The sequence below is a fragment of the Thermobia domestica genome, chromosome 2 (assembly GCF_964235325.1).
Source record: "Thermobia domestica chromosome 2, izTheDome1.hap1.1, whole genome shotgun sequence".
Lineage (NCBI taxonomy): Eukaryota > Metazoa > Arthropoda > Insecta > Zygentoma > Lepismatidae > Thermobia > Thermobia domestica.
In genome coordinates this window covers 75,577,612-75,599,066 of record NC_137455.1, presented here as the reverse complement: position 1 = coordinate 75,599,066, position 21,455 = coordinate 75,577,612, and positions in this window count along the sequence as shown.

Sequence of the window (21,455 nt, the reverse complement as noted above, 5' to 3'; positions counted from 1 at the left end):
CTGGATCTCCCGCGGAAATCATGTGGATGTCCCGGGAGCACATGTGGATGTCCCGACGTTCGTTGCGGGCTCAGTCTCGGACATCCCGTGGACGTACTTGTGCTATGTGGGTATGTAGGGAGAGGCATTTCTTTTCAATCAATTAAGTATCCCAAGAATATATATTCCATCTTCACTTTAATTTCTTTATTAAAACTGTAAGTGGTACAAATCTACTTTCAGTTTAAATATTAGTTGAAAAAATATCACGCCATACAAACCAAATTCCTTCAAGTGGTGTACATGTGACAAAGTGCTGCTTGTTTCTAGAAAATGGGAAATGGTTATTATTTATTTATTTAACAAAAACTTCAAAACTACGAGGCCAGTTTAAAATTCATCATCATTATTATTATTATTATTGGCAGGTTACTTGCCTCAACTGAGAAGCTTCCATGCTCCACCGTCTTCTGCTAACCTCTTCGTCTTCACATACGACCTTTCTGTTTTGATATCCTCCATTAATTGTAGTCTCCTTTGCTCTCTCCCTTCCTTTCCTTCCACCATATCATTTAACAATTCCCAAGTGATAACAGATCCTTCTCAGCCAATGTCCCAACCAATTTCTCTTCCTCTTCTTAATAATATCTAAAATCGTTCTTTTCCACCCCACCATTTCTAACAATCTCTCATTCGTTTTCCGATTTATGCAGCTAACTTTGTCATTTCTTCACCATAGTCACATTTCGGAAGCCTTCAATAATTTCCCACCATTTTTGTGTAATAACCATGTTTCTGACCCATACAGTACAATATTCCACACGAAGCATTTTATGAATCGTTTCTCAACTCTTTATTCAAGGTCCAACAAAATAGATTTTTCTTCCTTCTAAAAGGCTCCTTTCACCATTAAATCAATAAAACTCAACAATAACAACACCTTTAAGTAGAAGGAATTTGTCCAATTTCAAGGTTGCTCACAAAACGAGAATTTACAGAGATCATTGTCAAGCTATTAGACGTCATTGATCTCTTTTAATAGAAACAAAACAATAAATAGATACAGGTGGGCTTTTCGAAACGAGACATCATTTCCACAACAACTTTAGGAGACAAGGCATCATTTTTACTACATCTTTCCGAAACGAAACAGACTCAACTCTCATATTGTCGAACAATTCTAGCCTAGGTCTATATTTTTTTTTAAAATGCCATCTCGTCATTCGTCTAGCGTAACTGAGGAAAAACATAGAAACAACTTCAGTATGAATGGCTACCACCAGATTCGAACCTGGAAAATTCCGATTAATTTACATTAATTGGAAGATAAACCAATTATGATATAGTAGGAAATTGCAGATTTGCTCAACGTTTATATCAGTTGTTTCTCTTCCGCAAACGAGTTCTTTCAAAGTTGGTTAAAAATTACTTTTTCGCTTCCCAGAACTTCATTCTATTCTCTAAAAGTCGTTAGAATGTTCTTTGATAAGTTTTTCCAATATCATCTCTAAATACATTTTCCCGAAATACAAAACTACATGAATCGCTCTCCATTATATATATATATATATATATATATATATATATATATATATATATATATATATATATATATATATATATATATATATAGTGGTAGTAGATCTGTACCACTTACGGTTTTAATACAGAGATTAAAGTGAAGATGGAATATATATCCTTGGGACATTTAATTGATTGAAGAAAAACGCCTCTATTACGAGTATATATAATCGAGAAAGATTCATGTAGATTTGGATTTCGGGAAAATGTATTTAGAGATGATATTGGAAAAGCTTATCAAAAGACATTCTAACGACTTATATATATATATATATATATATATATATATATATATATATATGTATGTATGTACGGTATATATGCCCACTTAATGAAAATTGCTATAATGGCCATTTTCAGGACAAAAATTCCCAATGACCAAGAACTTCAGTGACTAAAATGAATCACTTTACCTTTAGATAGTTTGTGTTAATAACATTTACTTTAATAAAGTAATAATTTAACAAAGTGTTAACACGTGTGTACAGTAATTTGATTGATAGTAATAGTTGACAGAGATAAAAGAATACCAATGGCTTGTCTTACTTTAAATCCGGATTGTTACTACCTGTATTCTGAATATGTAGCAGCTTCAAATTTTCAAATATTCTTGGCATACTCTTTTCCAAACGCTTTCTAACTAAAATATCACTATCGATTTTTTAGTTAACTCTTCCTCAATAGCATTTCTTCATCTTCTCTTTGGTTAACTCTTTTCCAAATGTTTCTATCTAGAATTTCTTAATTGTCTTCTTAATATACTCTTTTCCAGAGTTTTTTTTAAATCTAAAATTTCTCCATCATCTTGGTTAACTCTTTTCAGTCTTTCTATCTGAAATTTCTTCATCTTCTTGGCTAACTATCTTCCAGAGGCATTGTGGTGGACAAACACCATGTGCATGGGTTTCCTCGGGGTTCTCCCGTTTCCTCCTACTTTTTTATTCCACCATTTTATTCAATTCTCATCATCACCGTCTCCTTTAGCCTAACGGTCATAAACCTGGGACGTAAAACTCAAAGATTTCATTTCATTTTTTCTCTTCCAGAGGCTTTCTAACTAAAATTTCTTCATCTACTTTTCGGCTTACTCTTTTCCAAAGGCTTTCTATCAAAAATTACTTCATCTTCTTCTTGGCTATTTCTTTTCCAAAGGCTTTCTATCAAAAATTACTTCATCTTCTTCTTGGCTATCTCTTTTCCAAAGGCTTTCTATCAAAAATTACTTCATCTTCTTCTTGGCTATCTCTTTTCCAAAGGCTTTCTATCAAAAATTACTTCATCTTTTTCTTGGCTATCTCTTTTCCAAAGGCTTTCTATCAAAAATTACTTCATCTTCTTCTTGGCTATCTCTTTTCCAAAGGCTTTCTATCAAAAATTACTTCATCTTCTTCTTGGCTATCTCTTTTCCAAAGGCTTTCCATCTAAAATTCCTTCATCTACTACATGGCTTAACAATATCAAAAGCTTTTGCAACTAACATTTCTTTTCTGCTTGGCTATATCTTTTCCAAAGATTTTATAACTAATATTTCCATCCTCTCCTTGCATTATCCTTTGCCGAACATTTCTTCTAAAATTTCTCCATTGCCTTCCTGGTTAAGTCTTTCAAAACGGACTTTCCATATAATATTTCTTCATCTTTTTTTAACCTGTTCTTTCCAAAGGATTTTTATTTCAAATTTGTTCACCTTCTTCTTGTCTAACCCTTTTCCAAAAGTTTTGTATATAAAATTTCTTTATCATTTTCTTGGGTTACTCTTTTTCAAATGTTTTCTATCAACAATTTTCCATCGTCTTCTTGGCTAGTTCTCTCTCAAATGCCTTCTTTATAACATTTCTTCGTCTTCTTTTTGACTTACTCCTTTCCAGATGATTTCCGATAGTAAATTTGTCCATTTTCTTCTTGATTTACTTCCAAAAGATTTTAAACCTAAGTTTCTCCATCGTCTTCTTGGTTTGCTCTTTTCCAAAGATTTTCTATATTATATTTCTTCATTTTTTAGTTTATCCTTTTGCAAGGTTTTTAATCTAAAATTTCTTTGTCTTCTTTTTGGCTTACTCTTTTCTAAAAACTTTCTATTTAAAATTTTAGACATCTTAGTGAGGATTGAAATTTAGAGCATTATAATCACTAGGTTCAGTAAGTATGCTCATCGACGTACTTGTTTGTAAGGAATACAGGAAGAATTAAAGAAACGAAAGTTTTGCAAATAGACAAAAGTGTGGTGTGCATGTAAAATTGATGTATAGATGATGTGTATGTTCAGTGCATAGATGAAGAAATATTATAAAAACACATGAAGTAATTAGTTTTATTAATAAATGAAGCAACGAAAGTTATGTCAATAAACATAAAAAAGGAAGTAATTCCTTTGAATATATATATATATATATATATATATATATATATATATATATATATATAATAAAGTTGCGTGGAATTTGTTTGTATAATATATGAACAATCACGAAGGAACCCGAAGATTAAATGTCGACTAAAAGCAGGGAATTCGTGTTATTATTCAGTTCAAATCTTTTGTCGTCGCTAATTCTGTCGAGGAAATTGAAGCTTAAAATATATAAAACCATATTCATGCCTGTTGTTCTATATGGTTGTGAAACATGGTCACTTAGTCTGAGGGAAGAATATAGACTGAAAGTATTCGAGAACAAGAGCCTGAGACGAATATTCGGATCCAAGAGGAAGGGGAATGAGGAATGACTGAAACTTCATAACGAGGAACTACATAATTTATACGATTTACCAAACATTGTTAGGGTCATCAAATCTAGGAAGCTTAGGTGGGCGGGTCATGTAGCCAGGATGGGAGAAAGTAGGGACGTTTTCAAAGTCTTGACTGGAAGATAATCCGAGAACGACTATTAGGAAGACCTAGGCGCAGATGGAAGGACAATGTTAAGATGGATCTCGCAGAAATGTGAATACAAAGTAGAAACTGGATCCAATTGGCTAAGGACAAAAGTCAGTGAAGAGCATTTGTGAACGCGGCATTGAACCTCTGGATTCCGCAGGCCATAGAGTTAGTTAATTAGTTTAATATGGACAATAATGAAATTAAAGTTTAAATTTTACGTTTCGTAATGTTTAAATGATCTGTAGGGTAAAGAATAATTAAAGTGATTAATTATAGTTAATGTCTATTGAAAAATTAGTAGAGTGCCCATAACGGAAGAAAGGGGAAGAAGACCTCGAGAAAACTCAAGAGCGCAATGGTATCTACACAAACTTACATGGTGAAGGGTTGCCCAACCAGACGACGCAGATCTCTTTTAGTAGAAACAGATACACTTTCGAGACGAGACATCGCTTTTAAGACACGTTCTCGAGACGGGATAACCTTAAATCTTATTTTGCAATCAACCCTTGTTCTGCGGTCAGTTCAGATCCTCCTCTACCAAAGGTGAGCAACGTACCACACCGAGTCTGTGTTCCTAAAATAATGAACGTAGAAATCTAAGTTGTGTGAATAGATAAAGAAACGCAAACCCTGTGATGAACGTTGAGTGCAAAGGTGAAGAAATTGTAATTTATGTGAATATTGTAAGAATCTCCAGCTTTCAGTGTGTACTATTTCATCGAGCACATGTTACATTTATAAAACATGTGCTATTGTTTGTAATCATAGACAAACATACCTCCGGAATTGCATTTTGGGAAGCAGACTCCTAACTACAATGCATCTCTGGAACTGCTTTGGGCGAAAGAGGTTTTCCACTTTCCGTCTTTTAGTCGCTGCCTTGAGCTGCATTGGGCAAAAATGGTTTTGTGCACACCTAAATCAACCTTCATCATTCAAGAAACAATTGGAAAACACTCATTTACAATGAGATTTTGTAAACTAATTATAGAGAACTATTTTTATAATAAATTTGATGAAGGGATATAGCAACTAAAGTTACGTAAATAGATGATGAATCATCCAAATATAATACATTTATGTAAATAAATAAATAAATACAATATACGTAGTTACTCATATGTGAAATCTTACAAAACATTATTTACTATCCATAAACTTAAGATTTCTCCTACATTTATGGTTTCATTGTATTTGGTTATTGAGTCACAAAAACTTTTCTATGGATCAAAATAAAAATCTTCAACTTATGTAATGAATCAATGGTTTACGTATAAAAATCTATTATGAGATGATTCCTCATATCGATTTTAGATACATTTGGAGTTCCCTCTCCCTCGCCCAAAAGCCTGTATTCCCTGAGTGACTTATTCCCCAACCAGTAATAAACATATCATGTTTCCTCAACCCCTTTATTCTGTAAACCTATCCATGCGTGTCATTGATTTTTTTTAGATTAACGAATACATTGACATATTTCAATACTGATGTTGTGAACATAAGCATCTTTTTTAAAAAAATAACATACAATGTAGATCTCTCAGTGCGTTTGTTTGTGTTCAATAAAACAAACACAAGGGTTTCATGAAATGACAAGCAAATCGCTTGTGCATAAACAAAAGGATAAACCTTGCAAAATTAATATATATCAATCATGGGAATATATCAAACGTGTTGACTATTTTATAACATGGAGATGACGGCAATGCAAGAAGGCAGATCCTTCCGTATTAATATGAGCGGTTGATTTTATATGTATACAGTTAATTAGCATCTGAATGTAAATTAGTGGAATAATCTTGTAAATTTTGTTTTTGTATGTATTTCTAATATGTTGAACTTTAAACTAATTTCGTTCCTATACATTTCAACTTTTGAAGAAAGGTCATTTTAATTGAAGAGTAGAAATTACCAAGTTAAAATAAAAAAATCAATGAGCAGGTGGGAAGTGCCATTCTGAAAGCACAGATTTTGATACATTGAAACAAATGGAAATAAAGGAAAAAAAGAATGTAGTGTTTGCCTTGGATAACAAGAAACCTACGTTTTACCTCAGGCAATATAAGTATGTAAAAAACAACACCATATTTTTGGAGTTGCTAGGAATTTAGTCTAATTTCGTCGATATTATGTACGTATAATGACTGAAGTTTGTACACATGTTTCTGTGCATTACTTTTTAAAGTTATTAATTTAATCCCTATCTATCCATTTGTCACTTACGCTAAGATGAAGCTACGAATAGCATAAAATGACCATCCGAGAATTTTAAGTTGAAGAGGTGTGTGGCCTCTGATGAATTGTTGCTGGTTTTCTTGACTGGAGGCTACGATGCATTTCTTTAAATATAGTTCTTCAATTATCCCCACAACACAGGGTGAACGTCATTTGGTTTTACGTATTGTTCGCCCAAACAAGCACTGACCTATTTCAGTGCTGCTTGACTTCAGAAGTCTCATAGGAGTCTATAGGCTAGTGCAGATAAGACGATTTTATTTCATTCAACAAGAACTGAAAACTGCGTATTTTCTTGTAAATCAAGTTTTCTGAGATTTTTATTATCAGATCTTTTTATTTGTTTGATATACAGGAATATCTCTATTATCGCGGTCAATAACTTGATAGTACCAAATTTCAAATTTTTGCATCCCAAAATTCGAATTGTCTCTGCCACGTGATGTTGCCTATTTCATATCCAACCAAAATTACATTTTGTTCGAGTTTCCACACTCTACGTAGCTTTTGAAGTATTTGTTCTTTTCAGACGAATGAAATTAGAAAGTTTTAACATATGTAAACAAACATTAAAGAAGAGTACTGTTTTTCTAAATAACCTTTATTTTTTGCTTAACAAATATAACACGTTTCTTTTCTTTCTTTTTTTACTTACATAGGTTATGAAATATAATTAATGATTTGAAACACTTGACAATTATCACCTATTTTACAAGAATTTTTAAACCCGATTTTCCAGGATTCGATCTATTGTCTTATTTTTCGTGGGAACAATAACAGCGTTATTTGAGATACACCATTTCTGTATTGGTTTACTAATATTACAGCTACAAAGAACATTGTCTATGTCAAATAATAGTATGTTCGCATAATAGAAACATTGACAGTATTACGGTGTCTTCCAAGAGAAATCTCCATACCTGTATGTACCAGCACAATATACTGCATGCAGGATATGGTGTATCTTGAATATGGATTTATGTTTGTATGTGTGTGTTTGTGTGTGTGTGTGTTTATACATGTATTGTATGTCCTCTTCTGCATACTATATATCATCCGGCATCAGAGATGGGAGTTATTAGCGTTAATTGAAATTGTTTGCAGGTTTTAAATGTCCTCTTATCCCACAATGCCCCATTTGTCACAGATTTTTTCCTCTGAAGAGGTCTTCTACCGTACGTAGTTATCTCGCTTTACGGGCGCTGATGTGTTTATGTCGTTTGTGACCTGCATACACTACCTGCTCTTATCCATTCTTCAATCTAACAGTAGTACATATATGTAATGGATTTTATCTACACCAAAATGAGTGAGTGACTTAGTGTGTAAAACAGAGGTGAAGAACCACCTAACCTAACTATTCTACGCATTGGGAGTGTCCATCTAATCAGAAACGGACCATCTGTGACATATTGCGACTGTCTTCAGGGAATCAAACTCCGGTCTCCAAAGGGCGAGGCTCTCAACATAGTCACTCGCAAATATATCATTTACCCATATGTCTTCCTCTTCTCCCTCGCTCCTGTATCGTTCAGCAAGAATCTTGAATATTGCTTGTATGAATTTTACTAGGACTGATTGAGACTCCCTTAGAAACTTCCCTATCTTTCTATCTTTTGCTACCCGACATTATAGGCAAAATGGAAGCCTGATTATTATTCATATATCCACACACACACACACACACAAGAGAAAGAAAATCTTGCTCCTCCGCTTCCCCTGACATCTGGTGAAACATCCACAGAAACAGCTGACGCCCTGATATAGATATGTCAAAAACAGAACACCCCTCTGTGCGGCGTTCATCATCATAATCATTAACATCATCATGCATTAGATATATTGAAATCTGCGAGAAGAGGGGAGAGTTAGTCGGCTGACTATTCTCCGTGGGAAATGGGTATTAAGATATAACAACAACTAAACTTCCATGATCCTTATATACTACATGCTGGCGTCATCTGCTTAAGTGAATCGTTATTAGGGTCTGATTCTTCCTGACTTTTATTGATTCATATAATAATAATTATATTCTTACTCCGAAAGAATCGTAGGCTCTGGTTTCTCACTTCGAAAATATGTGACATGCATACTCTGGTATGTATCACAATATACCGGAGACAAAATCCAGGAGATATTCGGAGAAAAATCAGATACTAAAACATAATTAAAAATGCTTGGATAAGAATAACTTATTACCTATATAAAAATTTAAAAAATCTTGTAACGTATTAAGACGTATTTTCATGACAAAACAACTGAACTGTTTCAGATAAATTTTTAAACTTATTTACCACTAAGTCTTTATCACTTCATTTGGGTAATAATCAATCCAGAAGTTGAGTTAATGAGTTGTCAAATTGTATATGGAATTTCAGTTTTCACAACAAATCTACGCTCCTTTACCGAAGCGGAGAGAATGAAGCAAGTCTCAGAAAGAAAATCGACGTTGTATATAGCCTTTCCATGGCAAAACGAGTGAACTGCTTGATAAATTTTTGAGCTTAACACTTGGGTCGATCTGGTTTTTTAAAATCATTTCACCATGATAAACTATCTACAAATTTGAGATAATTAATAATCAAAGTTTCATTTGAAATTCCATTGCAATGACAAAATGGTTGAACAATTTTGCCTCTGTGTAGACAACCCAAATGACCACACTGTGTTACAGGTTGCCTATCGCCTAGGTATTATATTGTTCCCGTAGGTATTAATTTTAGTTGGTCCCAGCAAAGTGGACTGAACAAAGCTGGACTTGAGAAGGAAAGCGACTTCGTATAATCGTATTTTTTACGATAAAACAGCTAAACCGTTTAAAATAAATTTTTGAATACAGTTAGCACTTGAGTCAATCATTTCACCTTAATAATAAATTATCTACAAGCTGAAGTAATTGATTTATCAAACGTTCATTGTATTTCAATTGTCAAGACAAAATGATTTAAGAATTTTGCCTCTGACAGAGACAATCCAAATGACCATACAGTGTTCCAGGTTACCTACCGTTCAGGTATTATAGTGTTAATAAGAAAATTTTATTTCTAAATAGAATTTTCTGTTTCAGCTGAATGAAACTAATCTATATTATAAAATTGAAAGAGACTATGTTTGTGACTCTTCATCTCTTGAACCGCCCGACCGATCTCGATCAAATTTTTTGACGTAGATGCGGTTCTGGTCTGGGAGTGTTTTTAGCTAGTCACTTTGATGATAGAACTTAGGGGAGGGGGAGGAGGGGAAATTTAAAAAAATAAATAAAACTTAATAACTCTTGAACCAAACGACCAATCTCGATCAAATTTTTAACATAGATGAAGTTCGTGCCTGGGGTGTTTTTTTATTATTTCACTTTGACGGAGCAACATACGGGAGGGGAAGGAGGGGGAGATATACTAAAATCAATAAATATAAATAAAAGTGACTATGTTAGTGAGTTAATAACTCTTCAATTACCCAATCGATCTCAATCAAATTTTCAACTTAGATGAGGTTCTAACCTGGAAAGTTTTTTTTTCATTTCGCTTTGACGGTAAATCTTAGGGGGATGAGGGGAGGAGGGGAAATATACGAAAATGAATATAACTTAATAACTCTTGAACCACTCGACCGATCTCGATCAAACTTTCAACATAAATAGTTTTCGATCCTGGTATGTTTTCGTCATTTCAGTTTTACGTTGCAACGTAGGGGAGGGGGAAGGGAGAGATGTATGTAAAAAATAAAAATAAAAATGACTGTTTTTGTAACTTCATTGCGCTTAAACCACCCGACCAATCTTAACCAAATTTTCAACATAGATGAGGTTCGGACCTGGGGTAGTTTTTTTATCATATCACTTTTACGGTACAACTTAGAGAAGGGGAGGGGAAAGATCTATAAAACTTTGGGGAGGGAAGGGGGAGTTTAAAAAGTAAATAAAACTTAATAGCTCTTGAACCAAACCATCAATTTCGATCAAATTTTTAACATAGATGAGGTTCAGTCCTGAGGATTTTTTTCACTTTGACGGTAGAACTTAGAGGAGAGGGATAGAATAAGATATATAAAAATAAATAAATCTTAATAAGTCCTGAACGACTGGACCGATCTCGATCAAATTTACAACCTAGATGAAGTTTAAACCTGAGATAGATTTTGTCATATCACTTTGACGGTGTAATTTAAAGGTGGGGAGGGAAGAGACGTTTAAAAATGATCGAAAATGACCGATATTAGTGTCGAATCCATAGTTTTCAGGGTCTCTGAAATGAACAGTGGCACTTCTGATACCGTTTAAATTCAAATTCATCCATCCCCACAACTTGGGGGAGGGATATATATATATATATATATATATATATATATATATATATATATATATATATATATATATATATATATAAATGATTGATATGACCAATATCAGAACGCTTTAGTAATAGTAAAAAGTGACTGACTAACGGAACATATTACTTTCTCTTATTTAATCCTGCGAAGCGGGTAATTGAGGCTAGTGTATTATAAAATAAAGTTATAATGTGTTATTTGTTCAGTAGTTTAGAGGAAAAGGCGAATCCAAAAATGGGCGAAAAAAATATCTGAAGTTGAAGAGGTAACAACTCATTTCTCAGTTTTACGAGTCTCCATATACCAGATATCGGAAGCTACTAACAAAATATCGAGTAGCCAATTCAGTGTGAAAGTCCTGATTTCAATACAAAAATGTTAAATATATTGTATTATATTCTATAAGTATACTGTATTATATTCTATAAAAATTGACAAATGAATAATAAGTGAGTAGTAATTTATTATAGATAGAACTTTTGGAGATCAAACTAATTACTTCATAATAAAACTTTGAAGAAATTATGATCTCATTAAAATAAACTGGCAGGATTTTCTTGAAGCATTAGTGTTAATTATAAACTTTACTATGGGAATGCAAATAATTAAAACGTAGTTTTTTGGGGCGGCCACTGTAATCTAATTAGGGTTTCACAAAGACCGGACGGGACAGAATTTTCGTAACGAGATATTTTTCTAACAATTGAAACAGATACACTTTCCCAGACGAGGCATACGTCTTCCAATATAGGCAGATACATATTTCTTTCTCAGAAGAAATGTTTTCTTCTAATAGAAACATATACACTTTTTCAGGCAAAACATTCTTCTTACAATAGAAACAGACATTTTCTTGGACAGATATTCCTTTTCTAATAAAAACAGATACACTTTTCCATACGAGACCTAACTCTTTCAATTAAAAAACAGACATTTTCTCAGACGAGGTATTCTTCTTCTAATAGAAACAGATAGACTTTCCCAGACGAGACATACCTCTTCCAAAAGAAACAGAGATTTTCTCAACTGAGATATTCAATTACTAATAGAAAAGTTACGCTTTCCCAGACGAGACATACGTACCTTTTCCGATAATAACAGTCATTTTCTCGAAAGAGATATTTCTCTTCCAATTGAAACAGATACATTTTCCCAGACGAGATCTATCTCTTCCAATAGAAACAGACATTTTCTCAGACGAGAGATTCCTCTTCCAATTGAAACTGATACACTTTCCCAGACGAGGCATATCTCTTCAATATAGGCAGATACATATTTTTTCTCAGATGAAATATTCTTCTTCTAATAGAAACGTATACACTTTCTCAGACAAAACATTCTTCTTACAATAGAAACAGACATTTTCCCAGACGAGATATACTTTTTCTAATAGAAACAGATAGACTTTCCCAGAGGAGACATACCTCTTCCAAAAGAAACAGATTTTCTCAGCCGAGATATTCCCTTCTATAAAAGAAACAGATACACTTTCCTAGACGAGACATAAGTACCTTTTCCAATAGAAACAGACATTCTCAAACGAGATATTCCTCTTCCAATTGAAACATATACATTTTCGCAGACGAGATCTATCTCTTCCAATAGAAACAGACATTTTCTCAGACGAGAGATTCCTCTTCCAATTGAAACAGATACACTTTCCCAGACAAGGCGTATCTCTTCAATATAGGCAGATACATATTTTTTCTCAGACGAAATATTCTTCTTCTAATAGAAACAATAGATTTTCCCAGAAGAGACATAATTTTTCCAATAGAAACATAGATTTTCTCAGCCGAGATATACCCTTTCTAATAGAAACAGATACACTTTCCTAGATGAGACATACCTTTTCCAATAGAAACATAGATTTTCACAGCCGAGATATTCCTCTTCCAATTAAAACAGGTACACTTTCATAGATGGGACGTACCTCTTGCAATAATAAAGACATTTTCTCATACGAGATATTCTTCTTCTAATACTAACAGATACACTTTCCCAGACGAGCCATATCTCTTACAATAGAAACAGACATTTTCTCAGACGAGATATTCCCTTTCTACAGAAACAGATGCACTTTCCTAGACGAGACATACCTCTTCCAATAAAAGAGACATCTTCTTAGATGAGATATTCCTCTCCTAATAGAAACAGACACTTTCGCCGACAAGACAGAGCTCTTCCAATAGAAACACATACGAGTGAAGCCAACACTTGCATGAGATTTTTTTCGAGACGAGACAGCCTAAAGTCTTGTCTCCTAGACAATCTTAAGTGTGTTGTTAGCAGAAGTGTCTTTGTTACACATGGCTCCAATGTTTGTTTCCAATAAGAGCTCATTATATTTATAATAATATCGTAAATGGCAGCGTTTGTTTATTCATTTGTTCATTGAAATTTAGCGTTTCTTCTCAGCAACAAGGCTATATGAAATGTGAACGTACAACTTATGGTGGAATCTGAATTACCGTAATGATTTCAGCGCTCTCTCCGGGAATCGAATACAGAATCTCGTGCACTAAGACGAGTGTCCTGAGCACTTGACCAACGGGATGGACATTGGAAATTTCCCCTTCCTGTACAAATTCAAGCGTGGGTACAAATTCAAGTGAAGTTGGTAAGCAGCCGATCAAGTGAGCTCAAGTTCCTTTACCATTAGAGAGAGCAAATTCGAGAGAATATTAATTGCATTGAAGTCGGCGAGCTCGAATTTGAATGAATTAAGATTTATTGAGCTTGGTAAAGATGTACTCTAGTGAACGTAGGTTTTATTGAAGTTCTTGATAATTTATTTGGTCACGTGAGACATAAATTACATAAACAAATGTTATTAAACTAAGGAATGACCGAGTTCGATTTCCCGTAGGAATGCATGTGGTTTTGACCCCACATTAAACTACAGATCTCATATAGTACCAACACTGAAAACGGATGTTACAAAGTTCCAAAACCAACTTACTAGGAGTTTGTTTTGATATTTTGGTGTTATTTGACAAAGTCCGCATTCCAACTGCACTAGAATATTGCTTCAGAAAATAAATTATAGATATGCGGTAGAGAAATTGTTCCTTTAGTTTCCGATACAGCTGTGATCCCTCGTACGATTTCTGATGCCATATATGTATTTTGTACGTACGTAAGATCCAGAGAAAGTCGCGAAGCTAGTATAAGTATTTATGGTAGGTCTCAGTTGGAGACCAGAGTAATGGTTTGTCGTGCAACTTTATGTTGTTTTTTCCTTCTTGTGTCTTCAACAAGAGGGAGCTTTTGCTTATAAAGAGGATGAGGCTAAAAGATATTCCAAAAGCCAACTTGTCCGATTGAAATCGACCAGGTAAAATACCCATAGATGGTCTACCATATGCAGAGTGAAACTGCGGTAGACACATAAACTCAGAATTGCCCGTCGTAAACTAAGCACTAGCGTTGGATATAGCTTGAGTCTCACGTGTTTGGGAGAGTATCTATTCTTTCTTTTCTTTTTTAGTCATATATGTATATATATATATACATACATACATATAGTAGTGTATTAGTGTTTGTATGTGCGGTATTGGGACTTCTTCTCGTAGGCGTGGGCATCAGGACCTATTTCAGGAAGAACACTCTGTCGAGAGCCTTTCTGCCAATCACGGGCTGAGCTTATTGCGACAATTCCGTCTTCCCCACATCTGTATCCCCCTCCCATCCTCTCTTTCACTTTTATCTCCCCCTGGGATGTACCTCATTCGAGTTGCTCCGTTGCGATACTCTGCATATGGAGAAGGTCGTAACATTGTGGATTCAATTTCTGGGATGTCCGCAGTTAAATGGCTCACTGGATGCCCACTTGGATCTTTCACTTCAATCCCCCCTTTTTCCCCTTAGTTACATTTACTTCCCCTTCTGTATCATAGGAATTTAAAAAAGGAAAAAGGGACATTTCTCCTGATATCTGTTCTGAAAATGATGTTTTCGTTTAATATATATATCGTATATATTCGATTTTCCTGAGTTCAATTTGTTTTGTAAGGAAATTGCGTTATTTAAGGCAAAAACGTGTTGTTTTTAAATAGATACATACACACTACCAGTGGCGGTGATAATATCCCTACAGACCTCGTGATGGCGAAGGTACTGACTTTTAAGGGCCCCCTCAACTGACTGGTTTCGTAGTATGCTCATTACGGAACCTTTGACCACTTTTTCTTACCTTCGGGCAACGAAATTAGACAAGAAAGTATGGTGATTGTGGAAAAAAAATCTAATTCAATATTTCAACGAATTTACACGTTTCATAACCCATAGATGCCGGAAAAAAAGTGATTTTTCGACATCTGTCTGTTGGTGTATTGATCAGTTCCTCCTGATATACACTCGCCTAGAGGCCATGCGACGCTAAACTAAAAAACAAACCGTAACTAAAAACCAACGCTAAACTAAAAACCAAACCGTAACTAAAAACCAAGTATATATGAACTAAATTTTAAACTTAAGACTTCCATCTGATTATACAAAGTAGTTTCTCAAATTTTCTTACTTCTCTCGAAACTCGACTAACTTATTGAAGGATGAAAAAAAGTTGGGACTTTCTCCAAAACGGCTATAACATTTTTTTTTTTTTTACATTTCATAAATCAATATTTCGTTAAAAAAAACCCACACTGTGGTATGTCATTTCTCTAGGAAAGCTCGAAAATGATTAGTTTATTTTTGTGTTGAGCTTTCTTCGGACAATTTTCTCAACAATGACTCAGACGATTTTCTTCATATTTTATAAATAAATATTCCATTATAACCTGACTGTATAGCTATAACTCATTTGTTCTGAAAAAATCTACGAGTAGATTATTCTTGGAGTGGATATGTTTTGGACAATTTCCATATGAGAAGCTAAACTCCAATTAAACAAGTTCAGTGGTAGAGCGTTCACATCTGGTGCATGGGGTTTTTAGTTCGATCCCAGCTCGCGAGTAGTGAACTTTGTGGTGGACAAACACCATGTGCGTGGGCTTCCTCAGGGTGATCCCGTTTCCTCCCACTTTTTTTTCATTCCACCATTTTCATTCATTTCTATCATGACCGTCTCCTTTAGCCTGCCGGCATAACTGTAACGTAAAACTCAAAGATTTCATTATTTTTCAATTAAACAAAGATGTCAAAGTTGGAGCAATTAATTCAAAAGATGCTTTTAACTATAAAAGTCTTTGTACAATCCAAACCTACAGCCATTTAAACCTTTTATTATTACAACTACCTGTTCAACAGTAACATATATAATTCATCACTAATCTCTTTCCAGCCTTAGAAAAAAGTGGATGTACACAAACCCACCTGACTACCAGTGGATCGATGACCAGTGATTGGTTGTTGACCTCACTGCACTAATATCCTACCGCAATATAATCCCTACTAAAATAATAATTTGAAATGAAAATATCCGAATTTATCCTGTATTTTGTGATAATAAACGTAATATATATAATATTTAACAACAGATGTGCTGTAGTTTTATTTCAACCTCACCCGTCCTTGGACATATAGTATTTACTGCGCATGCTTAAGCATTCGCGCGCCGACCTCACTAATTTGAAATTGTAGAATGCAGAGTTCCATGGCGAAAAAGTGTTACAATAATCCACCAAAAGCGTCATTTAGGGGGGAGGGCAGGGAGGGGCATTTGCCCCCCTGAGTTTGAGATTTATATAGATTTTATCAATAGAGTAGTAGTAAATGAGTGAAAAACGCGAAATTTTACTTATATCGAGGGGTTTTGCCCCCCCAAGCAAAATATGAAATGACGCTCCTGTAATCCATCTTCCTCTCGTGTTATAAAACACAAAAGAGAACATCAGGAACAGAGGCAATCTCGTTTATATAACGATTTAAGAAAATATGTATTTCCAACATAACCGTAGTTAGTCCCAGTGCGTTAATTATATACCAACCAACAGAGGCTTTGCACTTTGGAAATTATGCGACGACAATAAGCTAGCAGAAGATCTTGCTGTTCACGTCTCTCGCTGCCGAAGCACGTGTGAGCCGCGGAGTAATACATTTCGCTTTGTTTACATCTACTTTGTTCTAAGGCTGGAAAGACTTTACAAATCTGATTCTCCAATAATAATAATAATAATAATAATAATAATAATAATAATAATAATAATAATAATAATAATAATAATAATAATAATAATAATAATAATAATAATAATAATATAATAATAATAATAATAATAATAATAATAAGAAGAAGAAGAAGAAGAAGAAGAAGAAAAGAAGAAGAAGAAAGCACTTATAAGCAGAAAATAATTCATTCTTACTATCTTTAAAAAAATTGAAGTTTGTCAAGCCAAACAAATTAGTTCCTAAAATAAAATTAGTTTCCATGATAATTTTATGAGTTCACAGCTTATTATTAATGCTTTCTTAAGTGGCTGAAATGTCTTGTATGGTTTTTATTTTCTCATTTTATATTCTAATTACTTCTCTTTCCTGTTTCACTATATTAAACGTAACAAACATTCAGCTCACGTTTCCTAACTTCTTTCTTATGTATTCTCAGTGTTAGTTTCTGAATTAATCCATAATTGAACTCCCCATAACTGAACTTCGAATTTAAATATTTTTCATCGAATAAAACTAAATATATACAGGGTGTTTCAAAACAATATCAACAATGTTTGGGAGATGAATCCTGACACGAAGATAAGACGAAAATTATAGATCAACCTGGGTGCACAAATGCTTCCTTTCGGAGTTATAGGCTGTCGAAAACACGAAAAAATGAAGTTTAATTGGCCATAACTCCAAAACTATGGGACATACCGTAGTCGGGCAACAATTTTTATAGAGGTAGGTTGGCTGCGAATATATAATTTGAAGTACTCACCAACTACGTATATAAAAATTGTTGCGGAAGTACCACAGGATTCTGAAACATGCATGTTTGGATAGGGCATATACTAGTTCCCAAATGAAGTCTTGACCCGACTACGGTAGGTCCCATAGTTTTGGAACTATGGACCTTCACAGTTCACTTTTCATGTTTTCTGCAGTCTATAACTCTGAAAGGAAGCATTTGTGCACCCTATACTTTTCGTCTTATCGTGGTGTCAGGAATCACCTTCCCAAACGTTGTCAGCGTTGTTTTGAAACATCCTGTATAAGCAGTTTGGAGGAAGACAACAGTAAACGCCACTTTCGGTATCATTGAATTATTACGTGGATTGAGTTGGGATCGAACCATAGAATAGCTACCATATATAGGTAGCTTAATTTCGAAAATGTACATGTAGGTGGCAAGGGAAGTTTGTTTAGTATATGTCATTGCATTGCATTGCATTGCATTGAAACCTTCCTGTTTACTCGAAATTAGAAAATGTCACTTGCAGTTGTCTTGCCCCGAGCCGCTCATATACTATATTATGAAGCAATGAAACAATCAATACAACGTTAATCCCCTACTGCTCACTAGATAAGTCTTGCAGAATTTAACTTAAAACATTTTCTAAATGTTGTACATCGTTATATGAAATTCGTTAATACGAGGGGCGGCTAATAAATATCACGACAACTGTACAGCTCTTATCACATAAAAACTAAAATTCCTGTTCTGTTTTTGGACGTAGTCATCTGATATTGCAATGGATTTTTGTCATCTTGCTATGATCTTTATTTCAGAAGCGTAGGATTCTGTTTCGCGGTCTTCATCATTAGAGAATTACATGAGCATATTTGTCACCAGAGTGAAACTTAGTCGTCTGAGAGGCTTCCCCAAAGACCAAAAAGTTGAAAATTACTCTGCACCAAGTCAAACAATGAAATCTGAGTTTCACGTCCCACGATTATGCCGGCGAGGCTAAAGGAGACGATGATGATGAGAAATGTATGAAATAGTGGAATGAAGACAGTGAGAGGAAACGGGAGAACCCGGAGAAAACCCACTCACACAGTATTTGTCCACCACAAAATCAACTTGGCGCGAGCAGGGATAGAACCAGGGACCCCATGGACCAGAGTTGAACGCTCTACCATTGAGCCACCGCGGCCCTGTACGACGTCAAGATTAAGAGCGGCTGTGACAATATTTTCCATTGAAATTGGTTAATGAATCACAGCGTTTTAGCAACCGTATGTGGGGTAGTGCTTCTGTGTTGGAGAATTATACCTTTACTTGAAACTTCAGTGTCTCTTGTGAACGTCCTTCAAAACGTTATCACACAGTATCGTTGAATATTACGAGTACGCTGTATCGATATTTACAGACTCTCTTTCTCGAGAAATCCACAGATGCATAACACAACACTTTGTGGTCTCCCGATTAAGTTGACATATAGTCTATCTTTACCCACGAGAGGTGTTACGCAAAACTTTTCCGTGGTGACGGAGCAGTATGTTCCTATTCTAACGAATTTTAAGAGTGTTGTTTTCCTCTAATTTGAACTGTGTACTATGATTTTATTTCTTGAAATGTTGTACTTCATAAACGTTTATTTTTCGACTAACTTTTGGTAAAGTAGAATAGCGGTGGCGTATACCGTAAGGTATCTATTCAAGAACTGTGTGGCCCGGGTTTCGATTATTTGCGTAGGGATGAATGCCTCAACCACTGTGTTGCCGAAGTCTAGTGTGTGGAGACTTTGGCCTCATTCATATGACCTGCCACAAATGAGGGAGGCGCCCTTTATTCTTTATTTTTGGTAGAATTGCTAATGAATTTTCTAATTACTTTGCTGGTCGTTCATTGAAACCCAACCTATAAATGGCTAATTGATATTTGAGTATTGTCTCGAATCACTCACATATATATATATATAGTAATTAGTCTTCTATAGTCAATGATTTAATGAAACACTAAAGTTGCCGGAAGGGGCCACGGTGGCTTAGTGGTAGAGCGTTCACCTTAGCTGCATCCCTGGTTTGATCCCAGCTCGCACCAAGTGAACTTTGGGGTGGACGAACAACGTGGGTTTTCTCGGGGTTCTTCCATTTAATCCCACTTTCTTCATTTCACTACTTCATTCACTTCTTATAATCATCGTCTTCTTTAGCCCAGCCGACATAACTATGAGAGGTAAAACTTAAAGATTTCATTTCATTTTTTCTACAATTGGCATATATTGATTCATTTTTTGTGGAAGAACTTAAAAACTTAAATATTTATAATAATAATAATAATAATAATAATAATAATAATAATAATAATAATAATAATAATAATAATAATAATAATAATAATAATAATAATAATAATAATAATAAAGAAAGGTGCACAAATGGATTTTGTAAAAGGAAGTAGAAACTAAAATTATATTGAGAAACTGGAGGTCGTAGATTGATTATTTATTAATGAAAGCACTTGATTCCATATACATAAGGAGAGTGAAAATGAAAGGTTAATACATGCTAAGTGAGTTTGCATTGTTCTCAATAGTTAAAGTGGAAGGGGCACTGGCGGAGACATAGTCCTCTCACGCTATGAAAACAAATTATCCCTTCATATATATATATATAAAAGAAAATTACCAGCAATTCTTTATATAAAGGAAAATGAGAAAGAACCTATTTCCTACTACTTCTTTGTAATACCTGACTGTGGTTCGTTTGGATTGGAAATCTAGCGTGGCTAATCACAGGATAAGTAAACATAAGACACTGCTTACCTGCTCACAAACGAAATTAACATTTCCCTCTTTCCACGATTTTTCTTCTGTACATACGTACGTAAATATGGGTTTCCCCCCCTTTTCTTTCACGTGATCGAAATCATTTACTGTATATATTTCACGTGCTTTGATTATGTATAATATCTAATATAATAACACTGATGTATACACATAGGGATACATGAATTACCTTCGCTCTTCAGTGGCGTTGAGGCGATAAATGACCTTGTAATGAGGAAGGGAAAAAATATTATATATATATGTATAATACAATACACAGCATTTTATATTTATGTATGTATAAGGAATCAATATATCTGTTTTTCCTTAGCTTCGATAACTGATTTTGTATATTGATTTGAGAGCAATGTTATATAGGTTGTTACCCAATCGAAGCTAGAAATCTTACTTTTGTAAGATAACATTATATGAATTGTTCAACATTTCGATTACTTTTCATTGTTAATGAAATATATGGGAATATATCATTTCATAGAGAGTAAATTATTTTACACACACACACACACGAGATTCGATTCTATTAACTTGTAAACTGGCCGTAACGTCGTATTTCATTTTTTTCTGTTTTGATTGGTTGTGAGAAAAACGTACTCTATACCATAGATCTTACAAAATCAGACAAACACAATTAATTCTCTAAAATTATTTTTTAAAAAAAAATTCTTGCAAGAAGTAATGACAAGGGGATATCTTCAGCGTCTTGATTTATATTAGATCCTTTTAACTGCTAGTATTGCACATATGTAGGTATTTCCATCTGAAAAGCTTGCTTTTCTTTTAGA